This window comes from Crotalus tigris, unplaced genomic scaffold (genome assembly GCF_016545835.1).
Source record: "Crotalus tigris isolate CLP2741 ecotype Arizona unplaced genomic scaffold, ASM1654583v1 scf7180000017771.5222438, whole genome shotgun sequence".
Classification (NCBI taxonomy): domain Eukaryota; kingdom Metazoa; phylum Chordata; class Lepidosauria; order Squamata; family Viperidae; genus Crotalus; species Crotalus tigris.
The window spans coordinates 2,077,590-2,095,066 of record NW_024096622.1 but is presented as its reverse complement, the minus strand read 5'-3'; positions in this window follow the sequence as shown (position 1 = coordinate 2,095,066).

Below are 17,477 nucleotides of genomic sequence, written 5' to 3'. Positions count from 1 at the left end.
CAACAATTGAAATTAGGGAAAGCACCGGGTACGGATGGGTTAACAGCTGTTTATTATAAAGCTTTAATGGAGGAGATGATCCAACCATTAAATGATCTTTTTAATGGTATCTTACAGGGCTTAGAGATTCCTCCTTCATGGCGTAGTGCTTTTATATCATTGATTCCAAAGGAGGATCAAGATCTTACTTTACCAAAAAATTATAGGCCTATATCTCTTTTAAACGTGGATTATAAGATATTTGTAAAAATTTTGGTAAATAGGCTTATGAGGGTGGTGCATCATCTTGTGCATAAAGATCAATCAGGGTTTATAACAGGAAGGTATATGAAAAACAATGTTAGACAAATTATTAATTTATTAGAATACTTAGATAAGAACAACCAAGTTTCTGCAGGGCTCATATTTTTAGATGCTGAAAAAGCATTTGACCAACTGAATTGGCATTTTATGCTAAGAGTAATGGAAGAAATGAATTTTGGTGAAAACATATTACAAGCCCTTAAGGTAATATATCAAAAACAAACAGCACAACTTATTGTTAATGGAGGTCTTTCGGAGGTTTTCACAATAGAGAAAGGTACTAGACAGGGGTGTCCTTTATCGCCATTGTTGTTTGTTTTAACATTGGAAATATTATTGATCAAAATTCGAGAGTCTCAGGAAATTAAAGGAATATATGTTAATAAAAAAGAATATAAGTTAAGAGCTTTTGCGGATGACTTGGTTGTTACTTTGTCGCAACCTGATTATTCTGTAGTAAACTTATTACAGTTGATTCATCATTATGGCTTGGTCTCGGGTTTCAAGATTAATGTAAATAAGACCAAAATTTTACCTAAAAATATGTCTAGTCAGGAGAAGCAGATTTTGACTAACCTGACGGGTTTTGAGATTGTTAATAAGGTAAAATATTTGGGGGTGATGTTGTCTGTTTCTAATGTAAAATTATTTAAAAATAATTATGAAAGGTTGTGGGTCAGGGTACAGAAGGACTTGAAGAACTGGGAAAAGTTGCAATTATCCCTCATGGGAAGAATTGCAGTGATAAAAATGAATATTTTACCCAAGTTTCTTTTTCTGTTTCAAATGTTACCAATTTTGAAAAATGAGATTAATTTAAATGAGTGGCAGAAGGGTCTTAATAAATTTATCTGGGCAGGGAAAAAGCCAAGGGTTAAGTTTAAAATTATGCAAGACTTCCGTGAGAGGGGTGGACTTAAGGTACCAAATTTGAAATTATATTATGATGCGGTGGTTTTAACACTAATCAGTGATTGGGTAAATTTGACAAACTCTGAGATACTTTATCTAGAGGGATGGGACTTACTTTATGGGTGGCATGCCTATTTAATATTCAATAAAAAAATGGATTGGACTTTTAAATCTCATATCTTAAGAATCTCTTTACTTAGGATTTGGAGAAAATATTATAAAAGTGATTTCAAAGTACCATTATGGGCTATACCTTGGCATGCGATAGAAGCAATAAAAAGAGGGGTTAAAATGGATATGGTGTCCTACAGACAGTTACTTAAATGGGATGGACAAAACTGGCAATTAAAATCACGGGAAGAGTTAGCACAAGAAAACTTTATTTATTCTTGGTTCCAATATAGGCAATTATTAGACAGATGGAAGATGGATTGTAAGGTGGGTTTTCTTAGAGAAGATGAAAATCTTATTAAGCAAGTGAAGGATTCAAGACAAACCCACATTAAGAGAATTTATGCGGTTTTAGTTGAATTGGATTCAGAAACGGAACTAATTAAAGATTGTATGATAAGATGGGCGCAGAATTTTGGTGAGCCAGTTCATTGGACACCTGGGAAAAAATTTGGGTGAGAAATGTCAAATTTACACAAGCACAGAACTTAAGGGAGAATTTTTATAAAATGTTTTATAGATGGCACCTTGATCCACAAAAAATGTCTTATATGTACCCTGACGTGCAACCCAAATGTTGGAGATGTGGTTATAAGGAGGCTTCCTATTATCATATTTGGTGGTCATGCAGAGAGATAAAAGCATTTTGGATCAAAGTATGGTGGAATATCCAGAGAATTTTTAGAAGGAGGGTAAAATTTACTCCGCAATTATTTTTGTTAGGTATTGTTACAGATTGTGATACAAAGGAGGTTGTATTGATGTTAAATTTGATTACAGCCGCTAGGCTGTTAGTAGGACAATATTGGAAGAAGGAATCCTTGCCTACATTGCAGGAATGGTTTCTTAAAGTAGCTTATCTGGCGGAAATGGCAAAGATTTCGGCTTTCTTAAAGCAACAAACGCAAGAGAAGTTTCTTGCTGTTTGGGATAAATGGATAAAATTTATACAATTTAGATTGGGTATACAAAAATATTATATAGTTTTTTCATAAGTTTTATTTTTATATATATTATAGATAATCTTTTTATATATATAAATATAAAGTTCTTAATTTAATTTTTATTTTTACTTTTTAAGCCTATATTCTGCTCTGGGAAGCTCGGGGGGGGGAAGGGAGGGGTGGGGGGGGGGTTTTTTATATATGTATTGTTTAGTTTTATTTTTTTGTATATGTTGTCTCTTGTTTTGTATTCTTTTTTCTTTTTTGTAAAATTTATAAAACTTTTAATAAAAAAAAAAAAAATGATGTCAATCTGAATAGTCAGTATGGCTCTAAGGTTAGCCTTTGTTCCAATCTCAAAAGAAAACTCACAACAGAGAGACATTTTGCTTCACATTTAGAACACAGGTAGTCCTTGACTTACAACAGTTCATTTAGTGACTGTTCAAAGTTACAACAGCCCTGAAAATGATTATGGCTGTTTTTCACATGACGGTTGCAGCATCTCCATGGTCACGTGATCAAAATTTGGACTCTTGGCAACTGATTCATATTTATGATGGTTGCAGTGTCCCAGGGTCATATGATCACCTTTTGGGACCTTCTGACAAGCAAAGTCAATGGAGAAGCCAGATTCACTTAACAACCGTGTTACTAACTTAATCACTGCAGTGATTCACTTAAAATGGGGCAAAATTCACTTAATAAATGTTTCACTTAGTGACAGAAATTTTGGGTTCAGTTGTGGTCGTAAGTTGAGGACTACCTGTATTAGGATATTTCTGAGTCAGAACATTTAGAGCTTGAAAATATTTCATTGATTAAAACCATGGACCCTATCACTCAGATTTTCAAAATTGTCAGAAGCAAGGCTTCCTTCCAGACCAAAGCAGTCATCTATATTCTAAATTCACCAATAACTGACAGATTGTAGAGTTGGAAAAGGGGTTGTTATTTTTTTGGTCTATTTATCTGTTGCAAGAGGGTCAAATTGGTAATGGAGATTTAACCTTTAAGGTTAAACCCTGCTGTTGAATAAAAAAAGCCAGCATAAAAATCTATTGTCTTTTTATCCTTTAGTATTTCTGGAAGAGATTCTGAAAAACACAAATATGTTAATCAGGAAAAAATAAATTAATATGCATCATATTTCTAATGGGGGATACACTTTGAAAAAATAGAAACTGCCCAGTGCCAGTGCCAGGCTTGAAGTACTCATCAATTCCTTAGCCACTTTATGTGAGGGTTATGTTGGGTCCTTAGCCACTTTATGTCAGGGTTCTGGGAAAAAGAAAAAAGAAAAGGCTGGCCATCATTTTAAAAGCTCCTCGACCATGCTGAATTCTCCACAGCATTGCAGGGAGTCTAAACATCTAAATCTAAAAGAGGTGCATGGACCCAGAGCAATTATCATATCTTCTGTGCAAGGCCAAGAAAATTCCTGTGCCAGAAACTCAGGTTTTGGGAGTTCTATAACCATGTACAAGTGAATCAAAAACATAAGATACAGAAGCAGCATCAAGGCAAAAATGTGTCACCCTTAGTCACTAGGCTGTCTGACACTTTTTAAAATGCCAGTGGCAAACTCAAAACATTAATTAAACTTTTAGAATATTTCTGAGTGTCCAAAATCTGACCACCACCCCAAATTACTGACATTTTAGTGATCTTGCACAAGTGCACAGATATCTCACTTCAGATCTCACAGGATTATTATCATTCTCTCAAGAAATCTTGCAAGAACTTGGAGTAGATTCACATGAAAAAGCTGCCAAATTCTGTTTGAGAGACTGGCAGTTCACTTTTAATTTAAAAATGCAAAACATCTGCCCAGTCACACATGATAAACCTTTGTACCCCTGGTGTGAAATAAATGTGTATCCAGAGGCATATCTTTACCCTTTCTTTTTTAACAAATAAAATTGCTTCCACATGCAGGCTCTGGACAATAATTTCCAGCTCACATGATTTCATAGAAAAGCAATGTCCCTCATTTCTAACAATCTGCATTTTATACAATATGTATCCTCCTGCCTATGGAATACATTACTTTTCTTTAGATTTAGGAATAGGCATTGACCATGTCAAAATTTAGGAGAGTATAAATTATAATCTTCCAGATATAACTGCCTGTATACATATTACTTTTGTCTATATACATTTCTTAATTACATACAACATAACTTTCTCCTTAAATGGAACTCTTAACTTTAAACATACTTTATATAGAGCCAATTTGGCTTAGTGGTTAAGGCACCAGGCTCAAAACTAAAAGTCTAGGAGTTCTAGTCCCCCTTTAGCCATGAAAGCCAGCTGGGTGACTTTGGGACAACCGTTCTCTTTCAGCCCACATCAGGGTTGGATGACTAAGCCAGTTAATCAATTCTTGTCCCAACCTCTGGTTGATCTGAAAAAATATTGGGCCCTGCACTTGCAGAACTAGGAGGACAAAAATAGTAACATTTATGTCTTTTCTGTTAGGTGCAAACAACCACACCCACAAAGAGATCAAGCTAATTGCTTTATTATGTTCTGCCTATAATACAAAAATCTCCCTAACGGGCAGCCTACTTCCGGGAACAATTAGATAAAGATCCAAGGAACTTTGTTGTGTGTGTGTGGGGGGGGGAATCTATTCTAGCTCTTTTGCGGTTGTGCAGTAGTCCAAGTTAACCCATGCTTGAACCCTCCTTCTGCCTGGCTGGGTGCTTCCTAAAGTCCCTGAAAAGATAATTTATTATTTCCTTTTTTAAAAAAAATTCTGAAGAACTATAACCTTAATCTCTCCTTTGTGTCACATACGGACTGTATGTAAAGGAGATTGTGCTTGTGGCAAAATAAATAAGAAATGAAGGTAATAAGTAATAAATAAGAAAGGAAACCCTCCTAGAAAGACCTCCATCGCATCATATTTGAATATAATTGCTTTTATTTTTCTGCACTAACACAGACTTACTCCCCTTGATTTCTGCTCTTCTCTTCCTTCAAGCTGACAGAATCAAAAAGAGCCTGTGCACATACCCATGAAGTTAGGAACCCATCAACAGAACAGGACTTATCAATCACTTGAAGCCTTAACAGATGTTTTTCTCTGGGAGCTGCCAGCTAGCAGCAGACATTTTTCCATGTCTTTATCCCAGGAGCCAGGCATCAATTTGCTCTGCAATAGCTCGCTGCCCACTTCAAAAGATGTCTTTTGCAATTACAAACATGAGGCGTGTTCCTTTTTTTTTTTTGAGAGAGAGAGAGAGAGAGAGAGAGAGAGAGAGAGAGAGAGAGAGAGAGAGAGCTGACTTGAAAGTATCAGTTCCATGTCATTTCCAAAGAAATGAAAAGCCTGAGAAATAGCAACAAGCCTATAAGAAAGAGCATTATTTTTCACTGTCAAAGACATTGCCCCACAGCAAACAAACAAGCGCAGTTCCCAGAGAACAGTGTATTTGCCTCCTTTAGAAACAGGCACTACCTCCAAGATTTACAATATTGTGTGCCTGTCTCTTCTATTCTGGATAGAATGCTTCACCTTTTTTTTTCTTGCTAGTAAGGAAAAAAAAATAGAAAGAGCAGGAGGCAGAACAGGAACTGTTATGAGAACATAAGTTTTTTTTTAAAAAAAAAAAAAATAGTCTACACCATCACTTTTGATCACTATTTCAACTTTTCTGCTACTTGGAAACAAAAGTGTTTTGAGAAGACAACAAAATGTGCCTCTGTAATTCCATCATTGACTGCTGCATTTCATATGTTTATATGCCATCCTTTAACAGGAATATAATAGCAATAACAACCACAACTCACCCACAATAAAAAAATTAGTGGAATCACAATGTTAAAAATCCCCCAGGTGCTTTTTCAAAAGGGAACAGGGCTTTCTTGGTTTTTTTCTTTGAAAATGTTTCACTTCTTATCCAAGAAGCTTCTTCACGTTTTCAAAGAAAAAAACCAAGAAAGTCTCATTGCCTTTTGGAAAAGCACCTTTGGGACAACCATGACCTGGATGATTGAGAATCTCCATCAACACAATATTAAAAGTGGTTCAGAACATAGAAGTTAAGTTTTTTTAGCACTTCCAAATACAAGCTGATAAATGTTTACTCCATAGTAAGCCAGACATCATTCTACTATAGTTACAAAGAATAGGTACCAGGTACCAGGTGTATAATTGACATTGAAGGAGCTGGAGATAAAAGAATCATTCAAAAAAAAAAACCTAAAAAAACTTCTTGAAGTCTTTGAAATAGTGATCAAGTGACTCTGGAAAAAGAAAGTTGTAGAGATGACAATAGTGATTGGTGCACTTTATGTCATACTAGAAGATCTGGAAAAGCATTGGGTACAATAAGAATGGACAAAATCTCAATTACCAAAAATTACAGTACTTGGAATAGTGCACTGATTGTGATAACATCTATAACTATTTTAGATCCTTGGGAAAGATACAATGGTCAAATGTAACAAACACAGTAAAATATCTTGTGTTGTTGTTGTTAATTGCGAAGTCGTGTCCGACCCATCGCGACCCCATGGACAACATTCCTCCAGGTCTTCCTGTCCTCTACCATCTTCTGGAGTCCATTTAAATTCACACCTACTGCTTCAGTGACTCCATCCAGCCATCTCATTCTCTGTCGTCCCCTTCTTCTATTGCCCTCAATCTTTCCCAGCATTAGGCTCTTCTCCAGTGAATCCTTCCTTCTCATTAGGTGGCCAAAGTACTTGAGTTTCAACTTCAGGATCTGGCCTTCTAAAGAGCAGTCGGGGTTGATCTCTTCTAGGACCGACCGGTTTGAACGCCTTGCAGTCCAAGGGACTCGCAGGAGTCTTCTCCAGCACCACAGTTCAAAGGCCTCAATTCTTTTGCGCTCAGCCTTTCTTATGGTCCAACTTTCACAGCCATACATTGCAACTGGGAAAACCATGGCCTGGACTATGCGTACTTTTGTTGGCAGGGTGATGTCTCTGCTTTTTAGAATGCTGTCTAGATTTGCCATAGCTTTCCTCCCCAGGAGCAAGCGTCTTTTAATTTCTTGGCTGCAGTCCCCATCTGAGGTGATCTTGGAGCCCAGAAAAATAAAATCTCTCACTACCTCCATTTCTTCCCCATCTATTTGCCAGGAATTGAGAGGGCCGGATGCCATGATTTTGGTTTTCTTAATGTTGAGTTTCAAGCCAACTTTTGCACTCTCCTTCTTCACCCGCATCAAGAGGCTCTTTAGTTCCTCTTCACTTTCTGCCATTAGAGTGGTATCATCTGCATATCTTAGGTTGTTGATATTTCTCCCGGCAATCTTAATTCCAACGTTTGATTCATCTAGCCCTGCCTTTCTCATGATGTGCTCTGCATATAAGTTAAATAGGCAGGGCGACAGTATACAGCCTTGCCGGACTCCTTTTCCAATTTTGAACCAATCAGTGGTTCCGTGTTCGGTTCTCACTGTTGCTTCTTGACCCGCATATAGGTTTCTCAGGAGACAAATGAGATGGTCTGGTACTCCCATCTCTTTAAGAACTTGCCACAATTTGTTGTGATCCACACAATCAAAGGCTTTTGCATAGTCAATGAAGCAGAAGTAGATGTTTTTCTGGAACTCCCTAGCTTTCTCCATGATCCAGCGTATGTTGGCAATTTGATCTCTAGTTCCTCTGCCTCTTCGAAATCCTGCCTGTACTTCTGGTAGTTCTCGATCCACATACTGCTGGAGTCTAGCTTGTAGGATTTTAAGCATAACTTTACTAGCATGTGAAATGAGTGCAATGGTGCGATAGTTTGAACATTCTTTGGCATTGCCTTTCTTTGGAATTGGAATGTAAACTGACCTTTTCCAATCCTGTGGCCACTGTTGAGTTTTCCAAATTTGCTGGCAAATTGAGTGTAGCACTTTTACTGCATCGTCTTTTAAGATTTTGAATAGCTCAGCTGGAATACTGTCACCTCCACTAGCTTTGTTGTTGCTCAGATTTTCTAAGGCCCATTTCACTTCACATTCTAGGATGTCTGGTTCGAGGTCAATGACCATCTCATTGTGGTTATCTGGGATGTTAAGCTCATTCTTGTATAGTTCTTCTGTGTAGTTTTGCCATCTCTTCTTAATCTCTTCTGCCTCTGTTAGGTCTCTGCCATTTTGGTCCTTTATCATGCCCATCTTTGCATGAAACGTTCCCTTCATATCTCCAATTTTCTTGAAGAGATCTCTGGTCCTCCCTGTTCTGTTGTTTTCTTCTATTTCTTTGCACTGTTCATTTAAGAAGGCATTCTTATCTCTTCTAGCTACTCTCTGGAATTCTGCATTCAATTGGGTGTATCTTTCTCTTTCTCCTTTGCCTTTCGCTTCCCTTCTTTCCTCAGCTATTTGCAAAGCTTCCTGAGACAGCCATTTTGCTTTCTTGCATTTCTTTTTCTTTGGGATGGTTTTAGTTGCTACCTCTTGTACAATGTTGCGAACTTCCATCCATAGTTCTTCAGGCATTCTGTCTATCAGATCCAGTTCCTTAAATCTATTTGTCACCTCTACTGTATATTCATCAGGAATATGATTTAGTTCATACCTGAGTGGCCTAGTGCTTTTCCCTACTTTTTTCAATTTAAGCCTAAATTTTGCAACGAGAAGCTCATGATCTGAGCCACAGTCAGCTCCTGGTCTTGTTTTTACTGACTGTATAGAGCTTCTCCATCTTTGGCTGCAGAGTACATAGTCAATCTGATTTCTATGTTGACCGTCTGGTGATGTCCATGTGTAGATGTTGTTAGAGTGTTTGTTATGACCATCGTATTCTCTTGACAAAATTCTATAGCCTGTGCCCTGCTTCATTTTGTTCTCCAAGGCCAAACTTGCCTGTTATTCCGGTTATCTTTTGGCTTCCTACCTTAGCATTCCAATCCCCCATGATGATAAGGACATCATTTTTTGGTGTTAATTCTATAAGGTGCTGTAGGGCTTCATAGAACCGGTCAATTTCATCCTCTTCAGCACCAGTGGTTGGGGCATAGATTTGGACTATTGTGATATTGAATGGTTTGCCTTGGATTCGAATTGAGATCATTCTGTCATTTTGGGGATTGTATCCCAGTATTGCTTTTCCTATTCTTTTATTGACTATGAAGGCTACTCCATTTCTTCTGAGGGATTCTTGCCCACAGTAGTATATCTGATGGTCATCTGAGTTAAATTCACCCATTCCTGTCCATTTTAGTTCGCTGATTCCTAAGATGTCGATGTTCAGTCTTGTCATCTCTTTTTTGACTACGTCTAGCTTGCCTTGATTCATGGATCTTACATTCCAGGTTCCTATGGAGAAAAAATCTTTACAGCATCGGACTTTCCTTTCACCACCAGATATATCCACAGCTGAGCGTCCTTTCGGCTTTGGCCCAGTCGCTTCATTCTTTCTGGCGCTACTAGTACTAGCCCTCTGCTCTTCCCCAGTAGCATATTGGACACCTTCCGACCTGAGGGGATCATCTTCCAGCGTCATATCTTTTTGCCTTTTAGTACTGTCCATGGAGTTTTCATGGCAAAGATACTGGAGTGGTTTGCCATTTCCTTCTCCAGTGGACTATCCTGAAGACTATGTGTAAATAACAATAAAAACAAATAGTATGTGGAAAACAGATAGCATCCAGTATTCCATTCTCATTTCCTTCCTTCAAACTATAGGCCCGTGGTGGTGAACCTATGGCACGTGTGTCACAGGTGGCGCACAGGGCCCTCTCTGTGGGCATGCGCACCATTGCCCCAGTCCTATGCCTTCAGTTGGGTTTTATAAAACGTTTTTGCTTTAGGCCTCCGCCGCCATGTGCAAAAAAAAGAGGTTCAATCAATCAATTTCAACTTCTTGCGGGAAAACAAAATCTCGCAAAGTTGGAATTGATTGAACTTTTTAGTCCCACCCAGTCTGCTGTTACCACCATAGCCATGCCAACCCAATGGGCCATGTCCACCCAATGGACCACGCCCACTGAATGGGCTACGCCCATCGGGCACCCGACGATACATAAGTGGGTTTTGGGTTACAGTTTCGGCACTCGGTCTCTAAAAGGTTCGCCATCACTGCCGTAAATGAAATTTTCCTCCAATGTGATTTTCTCATGTATTTTACCAGGAAACATAGATAGGGCAGCCAAGAAAAGTCAGTATCCTCCTAACCATACCCAAGCACTTCAAATTTATTGGCGATGTCCCTTTTGCTCTATGAGTTCATGGTGACCTAACACTAACCCTAAGTGGAATATTCCTCCAATGGGATTTTCCAATAAATTTTATCTGGAAACATAGATAGGGCAGCCTAGAAAAGTCAGTGCCCTCCTAACCATACCCACGCACTCTGAATTTGTTGGCGATGTCCATTTTGCTTTCCACCTTCATGGTGACCTAACCCTAACCCTAAGTGGAATTTTCCTCCAATGGGATTTTCCAATGTATTTTATCTGGAAACAGATAGGGCAATCTAGAAAAGTAAGTTCCCTCCTAACCATACCGACGCACTCCGAATTTGTTGGCAATATCCATTTTACTTTGTGAGTTCATGGTGACCTAACCCTAACCCTAAGTGGAATTTTCCAATGGGATTTTCCCATGTATTTTACAAGGAAACACAGATAGGGCAGCCTAGAAAAGTCAGTGCCCTCCTAACCATACCCAAGCACTCCGAATTTGTTGGTGATGTCCCTTTTGCTCTATGAGTTTGTGGTGACCTAACCCTAACCCTAAGTCAATGGTTCTCAACCTTTTTAATGCCGCGACCCCCAACCGGTCGTAAGTCGAGGACTTTCCCTGCCCGGGAGTGCCGTGCATGTGAGGTGCTGCCCCCTGCACCAGCCAAAACATAGCTGGCAAGCGACAGAGACGACGCAGGCCGATCACCGGCTGGGCCACCAGCTGGCCCAGCCCAAGGGAGGTAAGGCACCCGCCGGGCCCCACATACGCCAGCAATGTTCCCTGCACCCGTCGGCCTCCCACCTCCCACTCCCGGCCCTCTTTTACTTACATTTTTAGTAGTTGCTCAGCAGGGAGGGGTGGAAACTTCCAGACAGCTCACCTTCACTGCAGACAACTTGCAGCACCGTTTGCAGAATGAGACTTTTGGTGGGCTCAGCAGGGCAGAGACAGCCTGGAAAATTCCTATTGGCTTTTGAAAGCCAATAGAATTAGACTCTATTCAAGAGAGTCTATTCTATTGGCTTTCAAAAGCCAATAGAATAAAAGGGAGTAGCACAGCTAAGGAAAAGGGGAAAAAAATGGCGGACTGCGTTGTTTGGCGACTCCCGTGAAATGGTCATTCGACCCCAAATGGGGTCCCGACCCACAGGTTGAGAACCGCTGCCCTAAGTGGAATTTTCTTCCAATGGGATTTTCCCATGTATTTTACCAGGAAACATAGATAGGGCACCCTAGAAAAGTCAGTGCCCTCACCATACCCAAGCACTCCAAATTTGTTGGCAATGTCCATTTTACTTTGTGAGTTCATAGTGACCTAACCCTAACCCTAAATGGAATTTTCCTCCAATGAGATTTTCCAATGTATTTTACCAGGAAACAGAGATAGGACAGCCTAGAAAAGTCAGTGCCCTCGTAACCATACCCAAGCACTCCAAATTTGTTGGTGATGTCCCTTTTGCTCTATGAGTTCATGGTGACCTAACCCTAACCCTAAGTGGAATTTTCCTCTAATGGGATTTTCCCATGTATTTTACCAGGAAACATAGATAGGGCAGCTTAGAAAAGTCAGTGCCCTCCTAAGCATACCCAAGCACTCCAAATTTGTTTGCAATATCCATTTTGCTCTCTAACGTCATGGTGACCCAACCCTAACTCTAACAGGAATTTTCCTCCAATGAGATTTTCCCATGTATTTTACCACGAACCATAGATAGGGCAGACTAGAAAAGTCAGTGCCCTCCTAACCATACCCAAGCACTCTCAATTTGTTGGCAATGTCCATTTTGCTCTCCGCGTTCCTGGTGACCTAACCATAACCCTAAGTGAAATTTTCCTCCAATGGCATTTTCCCATGTATTTTACCAGGAAACATAGATAGGGACGCCTAGAAAAGTCAATGCCCTCCTAACCATACCCAAGACTCCAAATTTGCTGGCAATGTCCATTTTGCTCTCCGAATTCATGGTGACCTAACCCTAACCCTAAGTGGATTTTTCCTCCAATGGGATTGTCCCATGTATTTTACCAGGAAACATAGATAGGGATGCCTAGAAAAGTCAGTACCCTCCTGACCATACCCAAGCACTCTGAATTTGTTGGCAATGTCCATTTTGCTCTCTGAGTTTATGGTGACCTAACCCTAACCCTAAGTGGATTTTTCCTCCAATGGGATTTTCCAATGTATTTTACCAGGAAACCTAGAAAAGGCAGTGTCCTCCTGACCATACCCAAGCTTTCTGAATTTGTTAGTGATGTCCATTTTGCTCTCTAACTTTATGGTGACCTAACTATAACCCTAACTGGAATCTTCCTCCAATGGGATTTTCCCATGTATTTTACCTGGAAACAGATAGGGCAGCCTAGAAAAGTCAATGCCCTTTTAACTATACTCAAGCACTCCAAATTTGTTGGCAATGTCCATTTTGCTCCCTGAGTTCATGGTAATGAAACCGTAACCCTAGACCATCATGAACCACTGTACAGGTAGTCCTTCACTTACAACCATAACTTAGCCCAACATTTCTGTCACTAAGTAAATATTTGTTATGTGAATTTTGCCCCATTTTACATGGCACAGTTCTTAAGTGAATCATTGCAGTTGTTAAGTTGGTAACATGGTTGTTAAGTGAATTTGGCTTCCCCATTGACTTTGCTTGTAAGAAGGTCCCAAAAGGTGATCACATGACCTTAGGACTCTGCAAGTGCCATAAATATGTGTCAGTTGTCAAGGCCCTGAATTTTGATCCTGTGACCATTGGCAGACCGTAATAGGCATTAATATAAAAATGGTCATAAGTCACTTTTCTGAGTGCCATTGTAAATTGAACAGCCACTAAATGAACTGTTATAAGTCGAGGACTACCTGTATATGCTTTGGATGACTGAGGAATCCTCAGGAATATATTTTGAAGGCATGTGAAGAGTCAGTGCAATACAGTGCTTAAGGTCTTGGACTAGGAGTAGGGACACTCAGGTATTAGACCACCCTCAGCCGGTCGCTCACTCTCAATCCAATCTACTTCTCTGGCTAGTTGTGGGGAGCAAGAAGAAGAATGGCAAAGTTCAGTGGCTCCCACTTTTAGCTTCTTTTACATCTGACAAAGACAAAGAGAAGATCTACCATGTGACCTTTCATGTGGTCATTGGGCCCTCAGTAAATTGGGGCCGATCCAAGGTTCTCATAGTGGCCATGAAATCCTGAGCTTTTTCCAGGAGAAGTCGCAAGGGAAATTGCTTCTTGCAGCAGGAACAATGAAAGGCCCGTAGAAGACATCCCTCAGTACTAATCAGGGAAATTCTGCCAACAGCCCAGCAAGCCGGTCAAGTAGTCCTGGCAGGGATAAATCTGTACAGTTGGTACAACAGTACACAAGCAACAGAACCAACTGGTCCTCCCTCAACTCCGTCACAGAAATAAGATCTCACATTCACTGGGTAGCATCTCAAAATGCTAACAGAGTCCCACAAATGACCATAGCCATGCCTCCTGGCACTTTGGCCAAGGATGCCATTTCCCCTTGGGTGTCTAGTGGCCAAATTATGCAGTCTTCATCTGATGTTAGTAGAACTGTATCCTAGTCTGCTGACTTAAACATCTGCCTGGATAATAGCAATAAAAAAACTGCATTGGGCATCTGAGCCACAGATTGGTATTGAAAAGGAGTTCAGCTCACAGGATTGCAACAGGATTGGCTTCCAGTTGAAATGAGATGATTTTTTTTTTCTGGTTGTTTTGGCATGTCTCATTCTGGAATTGCCGTTTCTCTTTCCAAAGTAAATACAAAAATAGGAATTGTGTGTATGCAGATGCTAATAAATCAAGCCTATAATCCGTAGGGAAAGGGACTGAGCTGCAACACAAAGGTCATTTATAAGGCATGTGGCATGTGGGGAGTTGTGGGAACAATGCAAAGGATGTCTTTTTTTAGCATAAATTTTAGCTAATCTTTATTTCAATATTAGGATGTTTATTTGATATGCGTATATATCAAAGCATAGTGCAAGATAGTACCAATAGGGACCTTTTTTCTTGTTTTTTATTAAGTCATCCTCTGTGTTCCATTTGCTTTTATCTTCCCTTCCATCTTCTCCCATTTTTGCCTTTCAGCTCATTTTCTTCCATTTGCTTTTATCTTTCTGTAACCTAATCAGCCAGATGAGATGGTCTGAAGTCATACCACCCCTGACTCAATCTGAAGAACTGCATGCAAGTAGCTGTTCCTTGCCAAGGAATCTACTTTTAGAGGCAGCAGTAAATTTAGCTTCACTTTCCTCTTGAACAGTTTGTCAATGGAACCCCACATAGACTAAGATGATAGATCATAGAGGGATATCTCACACCCAGAAATATTATAGATAGGCACAATGCTTCATGTGACTGGTATATGCATGCAAATAAATCCACTATAGTAAGATTGGGAAGGAATTTGGAGATCATCTAGTCCAACTGCAAGAATCATTCCTGCCCAGTGGAAAAATCCATTACGATCACAGGTCTGATAGATGGCCATCCAGTTTCTGTTTGAACACCTCCAGTGAACAAGGCCTCTTTCTGAGGCAGTCTGTTCCTTTATTAAATAGCTCTTAACATTTTCCTGATGATGAACTGAAATCTGCATCATTGTAATTGCTCCATTGTCCTTGTCCTGTGTTCTGGAACAACTTAAACATCTTCTACATAATTGCTCTTTAGATGTAAGAAGACAGGAATATATCCCTGCAGTCTTTTCTTGTTCTGGCTCAACATATCTAGTGAACCTAACTATTCCTCATATGTTTTTCTTCCATACCCTTTATAACTTTCCTATTCTGGACATGTTCAATATGTCAGTGGCTTTCTTTAAATGTCATACCTAGAACTAGTTGCATTATTCCAGGTGTAGTCTGAACAACATAGAAATAGAAAGGTACAATGACTTTTGTTATCAATAGTCTGTCTTTTCCTTATTCATTCTTTCAAAGCTTGGTTGAGCTGGTTTCCATTGATTTCTTTAGGAACTAGAGTGAGATACACTCTTATCTCATAATGAATAAATAAAATTATTGCTCTTCTCTATTTTCCAGCTTGGTTACACAATTATCTTAAATATAACAACCGATGCAGTGCATCAGATGCTAAAATTCAGTAAAAGCATGTTCAAAGGTGATTTGGAGACATTTTTTTTCTACAGGAAAATATAAAAACAGAACAGTCATTTGTAATCTAGTCTTATCTAGTATCTTGTGTCCAACCAGATATAAGATCCCAACAAGATGGACATTGACTAAATAGCTGCATTCTTAGCAACTAGTACTGAGATATGTATTTTCTCTAAATCTGGGGCATTATAATCCCATTTCAACTCTATAGCTCTTGATAAGTCTTCACCATAAATCGATTTAATCCCTTTCTAAAGTTGTCCATGTTTGTGGCCGTCATAACATCTTTTGGTTGAAAACTCCATATTTTGTGATTTATAAAGTGGTACCTTTTTTCTGTCCTGATTTTTCCTTTTTCAGCATTCTGGATGTTCCCCAGTTCTAGCCTTTCATTCACTTTCCTGGTTTCAAAGTTAAAAAGTCCCAAATGTACTTTTTGGTTATAGTAAACCTTATTTTGATGGCTACATCTTTTCTATCCCTTAAACTACAGCATATCTTTCTTATTTTAAAACAAGATTATCAAAATTACATAAGGCATTCTAAATCTAATCTCACAATATGTTTGAACAGAGACATTAAAATGATAATTATATTTTTAATTCCTTCAAATACAACGTTGCATTTTTGCAGTTAGCCTTTGCCCTCCAAAATACTGTTTCCTACGTATGGCATCTTCAGAAAGAAATAGTAATTAGTGTATGATGATAGTTGTTAAGTCCTCAGCGAAATGGCAATGACGCGAGAAGCAGTTGTAGTTCTCAAGAACCTCTTTATTTCTGTTCAGCATACTGGTTACAAGACGCCGACAACGCCCAAGTCTCCCTGCCCCTTTTATAGGCGATCCCCGGGCCAAATTGCAACATTTGGCGCGCTTGCACTCTGCGCATGCGCGCGAGTGCTGGCGATAGCCAGTCTGGTCCCAGGCAGCTTGCACCTGCCCGGGACCGTTGCAATTCCCCGAGTCTGCCTTCACAGGCTCAGGACATAACACCCCTTCCCCCCCGGCTAAGACTATAATCATACAAATAATAATATGCAACCCAATACGAGTGTGATACCCAAACTAGCTTTCGTACCAGTTATCTCTTTGCTTCTATTGTTCCCTAGTGTCCCATTCTTTTCCTACATGTACAGGAATACTCTCTGTTAACTCTGTTTTGCCAGTAGGGTTACAAAATCTTCTAAATACTTAGGAGATCTTTTAACTCTCTGTGACCTCCTGATTTCTGGGTACCTTCCAAGTACCCCTTGACTGAGGGGTGCTGTATGCTTGTTCCCCTTGCTTGGCCCTGGTGATTCCCAAGGACTGTGCTCCAATGCCTGGCCTGCTTGCTTGCCCACCGGGCTCGTCAGGCCAGGGCTTCTTTCTCTGTTTGACCTGGTTGTCCTGCCTGGTTGCAGGCTCTCGGGCCCTCCTAAGTGACTGCCACTGTTGGGCAACTCTGTAGAACCTCCCAGGTCTGTCCTAGACCTATCCAGAGGCTGTCTTCCCTCATGTTCCCATTCTGTAACCGGGCTTACTAGGGTTTCAGTACTGTCCCAAAACTCAGTTGTCCCCTGAGTGATGCCAGAGATGTTGTAATCGGGATTCGGTTCCTTGACCACCTCCCTGTGTGCTTGCCCCCTTCTAGGAGCAGTGGCAGTGTTGGGCCAACTAGACAGAATGTGTGCCAGCTCTCTTGCAGGGTGTGGGTTGTTTGGATTCTCCCGGATATCCTCCATGACTGGAGTACTGAATGATGCTGGTGTGTAGAGATTATGCCCCCGGGGTGACTTCCTGACTGGAGTAGGCACTGGTGCCTGAATTCTAGTTGGACTCCATGAATTCCTGTTTGGAGCACTCACAGAA